At 41.2% G+C, this 16,524-nt stretch overlaps 1 pseudogene; it reads right to left on the bottom strand.

The window, feature by feature from the left end:
* Window positions 1-596: 596 nt before the first annotated feature.
* Window positions 597-6,809, bottom strand: LOC127490795 (chromobox protein homolog 1-like; annotated as a pseudogene).
* Window positions 6,810-16,524: the final 9,715 nt, after the last annotated feature.

Raw genomic sequence — 16,524 nt, 5'->3', positions numbered from 1 at the left:
GAACACCTTGGCTTACAGGTTTCAGGCATTCACAGCTTTTAAACAGTCTCTCGCAGTCCCCATTTATGGTGTCAATGACATTTTTTTGAAAAGGTAAAATATCCTGGACATAGAACCGAATCTTCAGTTAGTTGTTCTTTCTACTGTTTCATCATTTCCCCAATCAAGCCCCAAATTTTAATCAAAATGATCCAACCCATTTCCCTTTCTCCCTATCCCATCCCTCCCACCCCTAAATAATACACCAGTAATAGCCAAAAACTACACACATGCTACGCTGTAAAAACGCAGAGTTAACACTATTGGGAAGAAGGCTGTGGGTTGTGGAGATGCTCTTTGAAGACCTACAGTATCTTTTTGTTCTCCCACACACCCAATTCTGCAAGTTTTGTCCTTCATAGAAGGCCCTTTGCTTCTCTCAGCAAAGCACAGAATGGGCTGCCTTGAAACACTTCTCCCCATTCCCCTCCACTGGGATGGGTGTGTGAACTACATAGCTTGGAACAGCTTAAAGCACTTGGGCTGCTGCAGGACACAGAAACTATACTGGCTCTTCAAACGACATCTTCTCAAGCCACCTCTATGGTGTCAAGACAAGTAGAACTTCTTCCCTCCTCACTTGAAACCCACGGTCGGATGTGACGGGGCTGGTACTCAAGAGACTTAATTCTTGTCATCTTTTTTGTCGTCATCCTCCGAGGGATAGGAGTGCCACGTCAGCCTTTCCTCATAGAAGGAAATGACAACCTGTGGGCTTGACATTGGCTTCCTTGGCAGGGACCAGGTCGGCCTGATCAGAGTTTTTCCTGTAACTCATGAGTTCAGGGTGGCAGTCAGGCAGAGGGTCACTATCGAAGGACTATGTCATCTTAAAGATTTCACACCTGGGCAGCTGGAATTTCGAAGGTCCAACTCTTTTCCTCTGGCATGGAACAGATGGGGAGAAGAAAAAGACAACACACAGACCCACTGGCAGACTCACCATTTCATCAGGGACGTGAGTTCTCCACTTGAGTCTGTAGCTCCAATGATCCGTTCTGGCTCCAAACCCCGGGCAAAGCCTCGTGGCTTTTCTGACTCTTCTTTCTTCTTTGGTTTGCTCTCTTCTCCCTTATCTTCAGAATCAGAATCATCTTTGCGCTTGCCTCCCTCCGACTTATCTGTCTCATGGTCTGTTTTCTGTGACTGCAGAAACTCAGCAATGAGGTCAGGGCAATCCAGATTCTCTTCTGGTTCCCACGTATTGTCTTCATCTGAGAAACCTTTCCACTTTAGGAGGCACTGCACTTTGCCCTTTACAACTCGACGGTCAAGAACTCTTTCCACCACATATTCCTCTTCCTCCTCTTCTAGCACCTCCTCCACTTTCTTCTTGTTTGTTTTTTCCCCTAGTGCCCGCCAGCTTTCTGGTGTGAAGGGTGACGCTGCTCAAAGCAGCGCCCACGAGCTCCAGAAGAATCGGGGTCGCGCTACTGGTGCGTCGCGTCGGGCTGGCCGGGGGAGGGGTAGTGGCGCCCAGAAAGCAACGAGCCTGGTGGCCGCAGTGGAGCCCCTCACCACAGGCCCCGGCCAACGGCCCTCCCCTCAGCGGAACAGAAGAGCCTCGCACTCTGGGCTGCCCGTCGTCTGCACTGCTAAATTTAGTTTTAATCAGTGACTGAGTCTCAATTTAAACAAATATACTAGAGCTTGTATATCCAAAACATCACCCCCCTTAAAGTGTTCATTCTGCACAGATAAGAGTTTACCTAGCATGCTTCTAATACTGAAACTTTTCTTTATGCGTTGCCCTCAAAGGCTAAGGCATAACCTTTCAGCTACTTTCATTGGTGGTAACCTTAACTTATGACAGTAGATTTCATTTTTTAAGAAAAAGATATCTTAATTTTGTGTCTTATAATTTAAAATGTAGAATAAGCTGGATAGTATTGCCTCTAATGAAATTCTCATTATATATCTACCTGAATGAGATAGGATTTTGATCCACGCTGGTTTGACTTCCAAGCCTGTGGATTTAACCTATAGGCTTACAGTCAGTTGACGAATATTTATTATATTCTTGGTACTGTGCTAAGTACTAAGAGTAGAGGTAGGGCCATAACAGATATGCTTTTGGTTCTTGTACTTATATGAGTCTTGCTTTTAAGGAATTTTCTTTTCCAGTAATATCTTTTAAGCATATAAGTAATGGTACTTGAAAAAATTCCATTTTGTTACTTTATACTTAGAAATCATGTATATGACCTCGTGATTATATAATTTCTTTAAAAACAGAAGGCATTGCTTCCTTTTATCTCAAAGTGGCTATACATTTACTTGTTTTAATGAATGTCTGGTTTTGTATTGGTTGCTTTTCAAGTGGGATATTATAATTGATCATTTAATCTGGAATATGTATGATTGCCCTAACTTTGGATGGTATATTAAAGCCAAGATTTTTAAGGGGCAGCACACAGATAAACATGATAAGAGGATTGGGAAGCTCATCTTATTTTAGAGGGTAAAAGTATATTTCTAGTTGTGAAAAAAAAATCTTCATTAAGAAAAGAAGTGGAAGTTCAATAAATATTTCTAAGGACTTCTTTTATTCTGCCATTTTTATTTTATTAAGTCAGATTTGGATAATTATACCCATAGCTTGAAATACAGATGAATCCTTTGGAATCTAGCACAGTGGTGGCATACTTTAAACATTATGGAAACAGCAGAAATTGGTCCTGGACTTACAGAAATAACTTAGTCATAAATTTTGGAACCTCCAGAAAGAGGATGGTTATTGGGCATTTTCCAACTCATTTCTCTTGGCATGTCACATTCTAGGGTCAATAGGCAAGTGAATTTTAATAGCTTAGATGCTTGAATCATTTCTCGAGACCTATTTTGTTTGTCTCGAGTCAGCATGAGTATCTGAGGCAATCATCAATTTTAAAGGACATCTGGAAAACATTTTATCACATCTCCTGAAATTCCCATAATTTCATGAACCATAGTAACTTCTTTTGATTAAGAAAAATTAATAATCAAGATACTCAATATTACTCTGAAAATGTCTGTATTTAAAATATAAAGAAATTTAGAAAGGTGTGTTTGGGGAAGATAAAAACCTCACCATTAACTCATTTGAAATGACTATTGAGTTTCCCCAAAAATAAGTTTTTTCTAATAATTAAATGAGTTTTAAGTTAAGACACCAGAAGTGATGAAACAGGCTTGAGTTAGTGAAATTATCAGAGTCCTATTCAAATATAAATCTTTATAAAAGATTTATGTATTTGAGAGACAGAGAGTGAGAGAGAGAGAGAAAAAAACAGAGAGGCATACAGACAGAGAGCTTCCATCTGCTTCCCAAATGTCTACAATGGCCAGGACTGGGCGAGGTCAAAGCCAGGAGCCTAGAACTCAATCTGGATCTTTCACATGGTGGCAGGAACTCAACTATTTGAACCATCATGCTGCTTCCTGGGGTGTGCATTAGCAAGAAACTGGAATTGGGAGTGGAGCTTGGATTTAAACCTAGGAACTCTGATAGGGAAGGTAGGCATCCCAAGCCACATCTTAACCACTAAGTCAAATGCCTGCCCTGGGCAAAAGATTTGTATAGACAGTTAACCAAAGAAGGCATTCAGATAGCAAGAAATACCCATGAAATTGCATTCAAAATCTTCCATCAGGGATGTGCAAATTAAAACTGCAATGTGATACCACAATGCATAGATGAGAATGATAAAAAAAAAAAAAACAGCCTGACAATTGCAGGAGCACAGGAAGGTGTGAAACAGCTGCAACATTTCTGTGTGGCTGATGAGGATGCAAAATATTTTGGAAAAACAGTTTGGCGGTTACACATAAAGTTAAACATACACTTACATTACAATCCAACATCCTATTCATAGCCATTTGATTAAATGAAATAAAAAACTATGCTTACATAAAAACCTACTTGGGAATCTTTTCAGCAACTTTATTCCTAATCACCCAAACTGCAAATGATTTCCAAGTCCCTCAGCTGAGGAGCACATAAATAAATGGTGGCATATCTATACAAGGGCATAATACTCACCAATAAGAAGGAACATGGCTACAGACCTGTGAGGTTGGTTTCAAGCTCACTATGCCAACTGAAGAAGCCAGATTCAATAGCTTTTATAACAAAGGTTGTATATCTTGTGATCCCATTTATCTGATATTCTGGAAAAGCGTAACCATAGGGAATGAGAACAAATCAGTAGTAGAGAGGTAGGTGGTAAGGATGGGGGGAACTCCAAGAGAAAATTCAAGGGATTTGGGGAGAGGGCGTTGATGAACTATCTTGTACCTTGTCTGTGGTGGTGGTGAGACCACCTGTGATTTTGTCAGAACTCATGGAACTGTCTTCTGAAATGAAGGGATTTTACAATCTGTAAAATAAAGTAAGAAGAAGAAATACTATATGTCTCTGGATTTCTTTTTTTTTAAGTTGAACCATCCCCAGGTCCTTTTTGTGCAGACTAACTTTTTCATGCTGACTTTGAGATTCTTTCCTGGCTGACTCAGACTGGAACTTCTTGTAGGAGCACCTCACTTTACAGATTGCTTTGCCTTGATAGAAGCAAAAAGGACAACCAAATTTTGGATGTTAAGATTTATCTAAATTTAGTCATTCTTACTATAAGGTTGTATTTATTATTTTATTGAGCTGAATTACAAACTATAAAAAATAATACCAATCTGTGACTCTAACTGTACTTACCCTAAATAGTCCTAAAGGTAAAATAAAGGTATGGTATGATGTTTGGCTTTTCACAGATTAGAGCAACAGATGTAGCAGGGAGAATAGACATTCAGTTGGTAGCTTTCACTCCCAGGAAAAAGGGAAAAAGTGAGTCATTGAGTGACTGATGAGAGGAAAGAATGTCTTGATGTTCACAGGGTGTTTCTGAACAGGGCTGACCACCATACTCACTTTTCTTCTGGTCCTACATCAAATCTCTTATGGGACACAGACAGCAGAACAGTATGAATAAATAATTCCCATGGATCATCCAATGCCATCACTCCAACCTCTTTTCTCTAAGACATCTCTTCTCTGAACATGATTTCACACTGGAAAATTGAGTTTCTTAGTTTTCATTTTCCATTACATTCTGTAATGAGAAGTAGTCAAGAAAAGAAACTAGGATTAAATAAGGAAAAGAGCAATGTCAAAGTGCTGTTGAAATCTACAAAGAGGCAGCTGGGTGTCACAGCAAATCATGGGTATTAAGGTCAGAGATATTTAGTTCACATCCCAGCCTGCCACTTACTAGTTATTTAGGCAAATTATTTAACCTGTATGAGCCTCATTGACTTCACTTTTACATTGGAAAAGCAACATCTACAACAATAAATTTAGGTGAGAATTAATAAGATTATATAAGGGGCTAAGGTCATTGTTTGGCATGGTAAAGATATTCCACAAGTAAGAGCTGTCAGTATTACCTTTATTACGATTATTCCTATGTAAATCCACCTAGAATAACAAATTTGATTATATTTAAGTTTCTATTATACCTTCAATTTTGGCATTCACTAGCCATTTGACTTTGCACATACTGCATCATTTCTCTGGCCTTACTGGATAAGCATTCTAGTACCTATTTCATAATATTGTCATGAGGGTTAAATAAATACTTTCACTGCCTTTAGAACAGTGTCTGGAACACAGTAAAACCACAATAAATGTTAGCTGTATAATTTCTACCATGATTTTTACTGTGACTATTATTGTTATTGTTCTCAACCCTCAAGAATAATGGGTACTAACTGAACACTGTTATGGTTCCAACAGTGTGAGTATTAGAAAGATTTATGAGTTATATTGAACACTGATCTGTAAAATATTGTCTAGCACTAAATACTCAAAGTATCTGATTGAATATATGCGTTAGTATATATGAATATATATATATATATATATATGCGTTAGTAATTCAGAGAATGGACAGTGGCCTGGTCAGAAAGAATTTGAAATCAAAATAAAAAATGTTCTGGGAGAATTGAATTCAAAGGAAGAAAAAATGAGAGCCTCTAAAGCTGGGACAAGTGGAGGAAAGTGCACAGGGAGAAACACAGGTCCACCAGGAGCAGAACAGACACGAGAAACTGCAATATAAGAAAGTAATAGAATGGACAGATAGCTGAACCTATTAATTTTAACTATACATCAAAGTGGATGAATCTCACAAGCAGAATATAGAGTGAACTGAGTAAGTCACATAAGAAAATCTGGCATTCTTCCATTTATATAAAATTCTAAGAGGGACCAGACTACAGTCATGTGGTACATAGTGCCATTTCTATTAAATGTCTGCACATACAAGATGGGCTTGTACATACAAGTGGACTGCACATACAAGATATTCCAGTAAGATTATATCATCTAGTAATGTTGAAGCCATCTTAATTGATGTAAGAGCCTTGGGATGTTCCCACACTGAACAAACACTCACCCAGGACGCTTTTCTCGGAACATATCTCCTACATTAAGCAACATGTGAGTGTGTGCTGTTAAGGGATAACATATTAATAATTATTAATAATGATTATATTAATGATTAATTAATAATGATTATCACAAAATTTAGGATGATGCCTAAATCTGGGAAAGAGCATTGAGATATAAGAGGTAATGTTTTATCATTACATAAATGTGGATGGAAAGAGAGGGAGAGAGAAGGAGAAAGAGAGGGATACAAACGTACCTGTTTACTTTGCAACTGCAGTTTTAAAAAGTAAAATCGCTTTAATGTGGGCTCCAGTAAGTCAGCAAGCTCAGCCAGAAGGTAGAGCATTTGTGGGGTGGCAGGAGTGAAAACACACAAGGTGCTTCAATGCATTTCTTTGTGTGGGCTGACAAATTCTTTGTGTGGGCATCCAGTTGGTTGCTTTCTCCCCCTGTAAGCTTCAAAATCTCACCTTCCTCAATATGCAGAGATAAATAGTGGAAGTCACCAAGCAGAGTCTTGGGGTCACCATGGAGGGTATTGAATCCTCCAAGAGGAATGTTACCTCTGACACCTAACTAGCTGGCCTGGGGTATCAGGCACAAGGCAAGAGGGAGGCGATGATAGCCAGGAGTTGCCTATCAATATTAAGGGTTTCTGCCTTACAATTGAGGCCCTTATTTCGGTTGACAAATGACACCCCACCAAAAAGGATGATGGAATTCATTCTGCTATTGAGAGTATGGATGAAGCCTGGTCAATCCTCAGCAGGGAAATGGAAGAGATCGAGTGAGGATAAACCGAAGGAATGCACTTCTACTATGAAGATCAGAACGAGATACAGGCTGATATATGTGCAAGTTTAGACCTGTGGAGTTTATCTCCCGTGTTCAAAATCTGTCCCAGACATTCCATTACTCATTGCTTGCTTGCTTTTAAGCCTGCTGTCAAGGAAATTAGGTGTAAGCTGAGCAGGTGGGAACTAGAATGAAAAAGTTTAATTTTCTATTTGATTGATTCTAGAATTTATTGAGCAAAGAAAATCTGAGCTCCTTGTCAGCTTTTAATGACCAATCAGAAGCTAGATTTGTGAAAAAAAATAATTATTTATGTATTTGAGAGGCAAGGAAAAAGAAAAGAGTGAGACAGCAAGATGGAGAGAGAGCTCTCATTTCCTGGTTCACTGCCCAAATGCTTGGGCTGAGGCCGGGCCAGAACCAGGATCCAGGAACTCAATCCAGGTCTTTCACATGGGTGGCAGGGACCCAACTGCTTGAGCCATCATCTGCTGTCTTCCAGTGTGTGCATTAGCAAGAAGCTGGAATTGGGAGTGGAGGCAGTTCCTAAAATCAGGCAGTCCAGTATGGGATGCAGGCATCTCAAGGGACATCTTAGCTGTAAGGCCAAACATCTGGCTCTGGGAATATTTTTGTGATATTTGGTTTGGATCACTGCCCCCACCAACCATCTCAAATTATTCTGAGAACAAGGTAAATAGAAGTAATACTGGAATATTACCGTGTTTTACCCTAGAAGATAATTTGGCTTTGTTATAATAATTATAACAATAATTATTGTTGCCATATATAAAGTGCTAGATACTTCACACAGCCCCTTAATGACCTTGCAGAAATGGAACTTTTTAGATAAATACACCAAGGCTAAGTAACTTGACCACATACTGTGAAGTGAGGCTGCCAGTTCAATATTAACTGAGAACAAAGAAGAAGTGGTGGGTGATGGCTATTTCCTTAAGAGGAGGAAGAGGAGACCATAAAAGGAATCTTATCCAAGGAGGTGGGTGGCCAGATCCCAGAGGGACTGTCTCAAAAATTTCTAAACTAATGAAAGATCAGAAGGTGGGGTTGCTTACTGGAGAGCACAGGATAGTAGCAGCCTCCTGAGGGAAAAGGTAAATAAAACCCCTGATAAACTGGAAGAAAGTGTGATAGTAGGCCCCCAAACTGCTAAGACTCAACCTAGTATATTTGGACTTTGTCATTGAAGACATTTATCTCTAAGTTGTCACTGGACCCTGGGCCCCCACTTCACCAACCTGACAAATGTCAGCTGCAACATATCATAATGTACTGAGGCTGAATACGTGAACGAGGGTACTCAGCCTGGCATGTGGAGGGAGTGGAGAGCCCCTGTCTAGCTATATGTTTAATATTTATAAATCTTGATTTGTTTCTTTTTATAAGATAAAAGTCCATCTAAACGGAAGTGCTCACATTTCTTCCCTGCATCCTGTCACTGTTTGCCTCACAGCCAAAGCTCTTGGCGTGTCCTGGCCAGGAGATGCTTCCTGGGAGGTGACCATGTGATTCTCAACTCAGAACAGTGATTCCCAAGGGTACAGTCTTGAATCGTCTACTGGGGGCAGTGTCTTCTCACATCGTGTGGATCATTGCAATGTGGGATTTAAGCCCAATGTCACTACATTTCTTAGTTTTCAAAAGAGATCAGAAATATAACTTTTAAGTAAAAATCTTCTGATTTAAAAAAAATACTATCTTGGGTCCAAGTCTTTGTAAAATATGATATGGTGCCAAACAAAGTATGCTTCCAGGCTGAATCTATGCTGGAGGCCACTGGTTTACAACCCCTAACTTTGTCCAAGGCCAGAAACCTGGGCAGGTGAATGTTTTTTACTTTACCCTTAGGGCAGTGACTAGCTGTGGCTTCACCAAGGAAGTGGTGAACCTGGCCAGACTGGCTCCCCAGGTGTACTCTGTGCCCCTGTGCATTCTGCTTCCTTTCCCTCTGCACCTGTTCACTGTAATTAGATGTTTGATGTTTTCATCGAGGGAGGGAGCTGCTTCCACTTTGGTCATTGTCAGTAGGTTCCCTGGAAGGAGACTCCAGCAGACTAGGTGCTATGCGGAGCAGGTGTACTGAGCAGTGTTCTTGGAAGCACTAAGAGGGGGAGAAAACAGGATGGTGCTGGCAGAGATGAAGGATGATGAGCACATTTTAGGGACCCAGCCTGGGACACATTCATGTATAACATACAATAAATAACTTACATGTGTTACTCCTTCAACGTAAGAATGTTAAAATTCATGCATGTTTGACATTATGTTAAATTCTGTATTATTTAGTTTTCTGTTACATAAATGCCATGATTTAATCTAAAACAACATAACTCCTCAGCAGTGGCAATTAGTAGTAATTAATAGCAGGGCTAAACAAACTATACCTATGAAGAAAATTTAGTGATACTATTTCTTTCTTTGTTACAGTGTTTTATCTAACTCTTGTCATCTCTTTATTGTACATTAAACAATTTTAGGCTATGTTCATGTCTATTTTGAGATCATACTAATTAAAAAGATATTACTTGGGCCGGCACTGTGGTGTAGTAGGTAAAGCCACTGCCTGCAGTGCAGGCATCCCATTTGGGCACTGGCTCGAGTCCTGGCTGCTCCATTTCTGATCCAGCTCTCTGCTATGGCCTGAGAAAGCAGTGGAAGATGGCCCAAGTCCTTGGGCCCATACACCCATGTGGGAGACCTGGAAGAAGCTCCTGGCTCCTGGCTTCAGATAGGTACAGCTTCAGCTATTGTAGCCATTGGGGAGTGAACCATTGGATGGAAGACCTCTCTCTCTCTGTCGCTCCCCGTCTTCGTGGAGGAACAACACAGGACCCTGCGCTGTTCTTTCGTCTGCTCGGCCCTCCCCGGGTTTGCTGCTGGTTCTTCCCGGGTTGGCTACCGTCCCTTCCACCTCCGTGGAAGGGCGGTTCGCCCTGCCACTTTCCCCACTTCCGCGGGGGAGCGGCACACCGCCGGCCGGCTCTCTCGGGGGCTGCTCACGTGTTCCTCTTAGATGTTCCTGGTGCATGTTGTCTCTCTCCTCCTTTATACTCCTCCTCTGCCAATCCCAACTCTGCTACCCACACCGAGTACACTGCTCTCCTCCAATCAGGAGCAGGTCCTGCTGTTTATTGGTTGAACTGGAGGCATCTGTGTAGAAGCTGTTTCCTCCTCTCCCAGAGCCATATTGTGGGAGAGCAGATGCATAGAATAAGTCTTAATTCCAGTAACTTAGTCTAGTCCGAGTTGCTCCCCACACTCTCTCTCTTTCTCTCTCTTCTGCCTCTCTGAAACTCTTTCAAAAAAATAAATAAATCTTAAAAAAAAAAGATATTACCTATATCTAATCAAAATAACAAGAAATTTCTCGCTCATAAAACATTAGGGCACTTTTACATATTCTATCTTTTTCAATAATACTCCTCTGAACTACCTCCAGTCTTTACTTCTAGTGCTGTTTTGCATTTATGTGTTGGTAAAAGTGACTGAAGTCAAATGTAAAATTTGGTGCTCTTATCAAGCCCATATTACATCATCAAGCGAATGAAATTATATCAATCTAAATATTTTCTCAACAAAAGAATTTTAGTCTTAATACTTTGGGGTTTTTCTAAAAACAGTCAGTTTTTAGACTTTTCGGGATTTTTAGTCTTGTCAGTTTTCCAAAACTATTCCTTTTGCGCCTACAGATTAGTGCTGGTAGAACAGCTGCTTATCAGCCAGGTTCTTTGCATCCAGAGGGTGTTATCCACATCTAAATTTTAGGCCATTTTGAAACACTCTTCAATGCACTGGATATCTTCCTAAGTTAAACCTCTCTTTCTCAGGGAAAAGGATTTAACTTGTGAAATTAAAGATGGGTTCCAAATAAGGTACAGTTTTAGTAAAGAAATGAGAAAGTCCTGTTTAACTTGGCTGCCCTTTTCCTGAGTTCTAAAGACATCTTATTTCCAAAAAGTGAGTCATCTCTTTCACTGTGTGAGTTTTGTTGTAATCTATACTTACCATTGAACAATTAATGTGCAGCCAGTTCAGCCTTTCCTAGGTTCTTCATGACCTTTTCAAAGAACTTCAGTTTTGGAGAAACAACATAGCAGTCATCTTTTTCCCCATTCTCTTTAAAATTAGAAAAGACATTCTTGCTTTCCCACATTCTGCAAATATGATTTGATGGCACGGTACCTTGTTAGTGTCTTTCCTAGGGCTTGCAGCAGTAATATCCATCCAGCAGGCCCATGTCTTAAGAGGCGATCTCCCTGTATTTCTGCAGCATTAGAAAGTCTCTCTAAGAGCCTCTGCATGTTTTGGAGAAATTGAAAAGTCACCTAGGTTTTCATTATGGAAACCTCAATATTCAAGGCAAGCCCATCACCACTCCCCCACCTTATTATTTTCCCTAGTCATGTTGTGTGTAAGGTGTACAGGACATTAAGCAGGGAAGGTTCTTTCATTTTCTTTGATAGCATGTTAAAGACTGAGTGGAATTTTCCAAAATTTACATTTGCAAAGTGCTGTATATGCAGATACGTGAGCAGAGCCAGGTTTTATTTGGCCCAGTTTTTGTATATTCTGTAGTTTCTCTAAAATCTTCAGAGAAATCCAGATGATTTGAAATTCCATTTTTCAGATGAAAATCCCTAAGACTCAGTGGGAACATTTCTTTGTTTACCATGATTCAGTTTACCACTTGTACTACAAAAGGTTTAACCGCCGCTAAGATCTGGCTGAATCAGTTCCACTTAAGGGGCCAACATAGCCTTTACCAAAATTCTCCCCCTCCCTTTTTTTAAAGATTTATTTTATTTATTTGAAAGGCATAATTACAGAGAGGTAGAGACAGAGAGGGAGAGGCCTTCCATTCTCTGGTTCACTCCCCAAATGGCTGCAATGACCGGGCCTGAGCCAGGCTGAAGTCAGGAGCTAGGAGCTTCTTCCGGGTCTCCCACGTGGGTACAGGGGCCCAAGCACTCAGGCCAACTTCTGCCATTTTCCCAGGACATTGGCAGGGAGCTGGATTGGAAGTGGAGCAGCTGGGACTTGAACTGGCACCCATATGAGAGGCTGGCACTGCAGGCCAGGGCTTTAACCGGCTATGCCACAGTGCTGGCCCCCAAAATTCTCCCTTTTATTTGCCTACAGGACATTTCAGCTGAAATCTTTAATTCGGGACATGTAACTTGACTTACCTCCCTAGAGCAATTTAAGGGAATGATATAATAATATGTGATTGTACTCTGTGTCCAAGACAACTCTGTGGCCACTGTTTTCGACTGTGTATTTGTCTTTCTGGAAGATGAAAAACATTTGATTGATCTTGAAGTGCTTGTCTGTTTCTTCCTGGACTTCTGAGATTAAGAATCCATATTTGCTTTTACCTCTCTCTACCATGACTGACCTCCAATTTTTTTCTGCATATTGTACCAATATGATCCCAACAGTGTGCTCTGTTTTAGTTATTTACTGCTCCCACACCAGATGTGTGTATGCTTGCATCTTCCATTTAAATTACACAGTTATTTAGCCTTATTTTTTCAGTGATGTCTGGATTATGCTGGAGAGGATATTGCACTCATTTTCATGTCCATTATCTGAAATTTCAGAAAACATAGTTACAGTATTCGCAATGTTAGAAACTAAAATATTCCTATGTTTATATAATGGACAATGTTCAATACACAAAATTGAAGTTAGATTGTTATCACTTACAATGACAACTCACTTAAGTTGCACTTCTTGGAGTGATGCAAATAACTATAGATTATCCATTACTGTGAATAGCAAATCATGGTTGCCAACAGCAGAGGTCAGGGAGGGAAAACAGCGACGGGACTACAGGAGCCAAGAGACCTGTGCTGCGGTCATTTCAGGATTGACAGCAGGGTTGCTCTCAGTCCTCACTCTGGGGCTGCTGTTTGTTTCGTACTTCTCCTCCAGCTTTCTATCTCCTTCAACCCTGATGTCCTCTAGGAGACTTGAGGCATTATTTTCTGTGCAGATTCTCTACTTGGGATCCTTAGTCTGTGGCACTCTGCCTGTTTTCCTGTCCTTGGATCTTTGGTGCTGTTGTTGGCATATTGATTCCTTCCCTCCTAGAAGGCTCTGGGCTCTGTCTCAGCATAGGTGCCTTCTAGTTAGCAAACTGCTGTGCATCCCAATGATGTCAAGAACCTCTCCCTGGGAGACGACAGAAGTTTCCATACTACTCTTACCTCAGGGCAGGGACTCCTTCCCAGACCTACCTACTCACACAGTTCTTCGGCGATTAAAAAAAAAAATCCTGAATGCTTTATGGTTCCTGCCTTTTCTTTTTTCTTATTTTTTAAGATTTATTTTATTTATTTGGAAGACAGAGTTACAGAGAGAGAGAGAGAGGTCTTGATCTGCTGGTTCACTCCCCAGATGGCTGCAACGACCGGAGCTGCACCGATCTGAAGCCAGGAGCCAGGAGCTTCTTCCAGGTCTCCCACGCGGGTGCAGGAGCCCAAAGATTGGGGCCATCTTCTACTGCTTTCCCAGGCCATAGCAGAGAGCTGGATCGGAAGAGGAGCAGCCGGGACTAGAACTGGTGCCCATATGGGATGCCGGCGCTTCAGGTCAGGGAGTTAACCCGCTGTGCCACAGCGCCGACCCCCATTCCTGCCTTTTCTTAGGGTCCTGGAAGGCAGGCATGATATCCTTTTGTCTTTGCATTTCTGTCACCTGCAAAGATAACAGAAGCTCATACTTATTTATTTGGTGAGAGAAGTCGACCCTTCATAGGGCTGGGAAAACAGTATAAAGGGACTTGATGTGCTACTACAGAGGAAAAGAACCTTTTTATCAATTTGTTTCTTAACTAAGAACCAAATTTCATAGTGCCCTTGGTACTTCTAGAAGTGTCTGAATGAAGGCACTATGGGAAAAACACTGAAAACAAGGACTATATAGAACAAAAGGAAGGTTAGTCTCAAGGGTACAGATGACTAAACACTTATTGTATACACTATATATGTATTAATTTTTTTAATTTTAAAAAATGTATTTGAAAGGCAGAGGGACAGAGAAAGCAAACTCCCATCTACTGGCCCATTCCTCAAATGTCTGCAGTGGCTAAGGCTGGGTCAGGCTAAGCCAGGAGTTGGGAATTCAATCTAGGCTCTCCTCTGGGTGGCAGAGACCCAAACACTTGAGCTATCATCTGCTGCCTCCCATCATGCACATTAGCAAGAAGCTGGAGTCAAGGTTTCAAACCCAGGCACTCAAATGCGGGAAGCAGGTATCTTAATCATGAGATCAAACACCTGCCCCACACATACATTTTATTTATTTATTTATTTTTAAAGTTAACATGCTTTTTATTGTCATTTATACATACAACAATTCTTTTTTTTTTATTTGACAGATAGAGTTATTGAGAGAGAGAGAGAGAGAGAGAGAGATCTTCCTTCCATTGGTTCACCTCCCAAATGGCCGCCACAGTTGGAACTGTGCTGATCCGAAGCCAGGAGCCAGGTGCTTCCTCCTGGTCTCCCACGTGGGTGCAGGGGCCCAAGCACTTGGGCCATCCTCCACTTCCTTCCCGGGCCACAGAAAAGAGCTGGACTGGAAGAGGAGCAACTGGATCTAGAACCCGGTGCCCATATGGGATGCCAGCACTGTAGACAGAGGATTAACCAAGTGAGCCACGGCGCCGGCCCCTCACATACATTTTAAAGGAGTTAAGATGGCTTGTTACCCATGTAGAGTAAACAAATTAAATAGATGACAGAATTCAGATGAATTCTAGAAGAACAAGGCACATAACATGTAATAATAGGTAAATTTTATGCTCTTGGAGAAGGAAGGGCAGCAAGGCACATATTATCTGAACGCTGAGATATGGACATGCAAGGGGACACTTACCTCTCTGCTACACAAATAATCACCGTCCAGGATGCTAACCAATGGGTAAACCCTCCAACATTCAGTTTCACTCATTAGACTCTAAGACCCTCCAAGGACAAATAACAAAACAGTGTTTTCTATTTATGACAGTCTTCATGGTGTTGAGTGCCATGCAGGACCTCAACTTAGGCTTACTGACTCAAGCAGATGGGAAAACTGCCTTCTTCTCTTGCAGGAAGTTGTCCCTAGAACCCCTTCCTTTTGCTCTGAGACATTGTCTGCTAGGACTAGATAGCACTCATTGGCACCCAGTATGTCCAGTATCTCATAAAGTTCTTCTAAGTCTGTTAAAGGCCGGGCCTTGAGGTGTATCTCATACTCGGAGACTGACTCAACATTTCATCTTCAACTGCTTAATGGAATTCACTCTAATTTTGAGAAAGTCTTCAGTTTTCCTAAATGCTGCATGATGAATAGGAAGCTATACAAGGGAAGCCCTAACGGGAAATCACTGTGAGTCCTGGAGTCACTTAGTTCAGCACAATGGGAATAAAAGCCATCTCCCGTCTGTTGTTCCATTTCCCCTTTTGGATGAGCAAATGAGAATCATCTTTAGGGCATTATGTATTCATTGAGGGGCTGTGACCTTAATCCATAAAGCCCTATACAGTTTATGCTTTGATTACCTTGAAGCCTGGCTCTCCCTATACAGTGTCCCAGACAATCAAAATTGCCCCCACAACGTGACGGCTAACAGTTCACAGCGCAGTGGGCCCAAGACTCAGCCATCTGGTCAACAGTGTTTGGCACTAGGATTCCCCTAAGGTGATCTGAATACACCACGTAGTTTGCCTGGAAATCTTCCTTCTCGCCATAATGCTGGGCAAGTTCTGTGAACTCTCCTTGTATTGTTGGGAAAATAGTAATTCACAAAACTAAACTGGAATTGTTGACCCACTGAAACATAATCTCCATAAAGAAGTTGCACATGCTTCTTAATGAAGGAATTTAGAGGTTTCTTGTTATTAAGAGTGGGTGAATAAAGTTTTCATTCAATTAGGGGCACAAAGAAATGAACAAATACTTTTGGAGAACCTGCTATGTGTCAAGAAATTGATGTTTTCTCATTTAACTCTCACAACTCTATGATGTAAATATCATTATTCCATTTTTTTTTTAAATGAGGACACTGGCTTAGAAAGGCTAACTCTTTGGAGAGGGTGTTTAAGACACTCTCATCCCATAACAGAGTACCTGGGATCAAGTCCCAGCTCCACTCCCAATTCCAGCTTCCTGCTAATGTGCACTTCGGGAGGCAGCAGTGATGGACCAAGTATTTGGGTCCCTGCCACACACATGGGAGACCTGGAGTGAGTTCCTAG

Source organism: Oryctolagus cuniculus, chromosome 6 (assembly GCF_051225735.1).
Source record: "Oryctolagus cuniculus isolate XC-2025 breed Fujian yellow rabbit chromosome 6, ASM5122573v1, whole genome shotgun sequence".
NCBI classification, from domain to species: domain Eukaryota; kingdom Metazoa; phylum Chordata; class Mammalia; order Lagomorpha; family Leporidae; genus Oryctolagus; species Oryctolagus cuniculus.
Note: the sequence above shows the minus strand (reverse complement) of the source record. Positions and strands in the feature narration are given on the sequence as shown.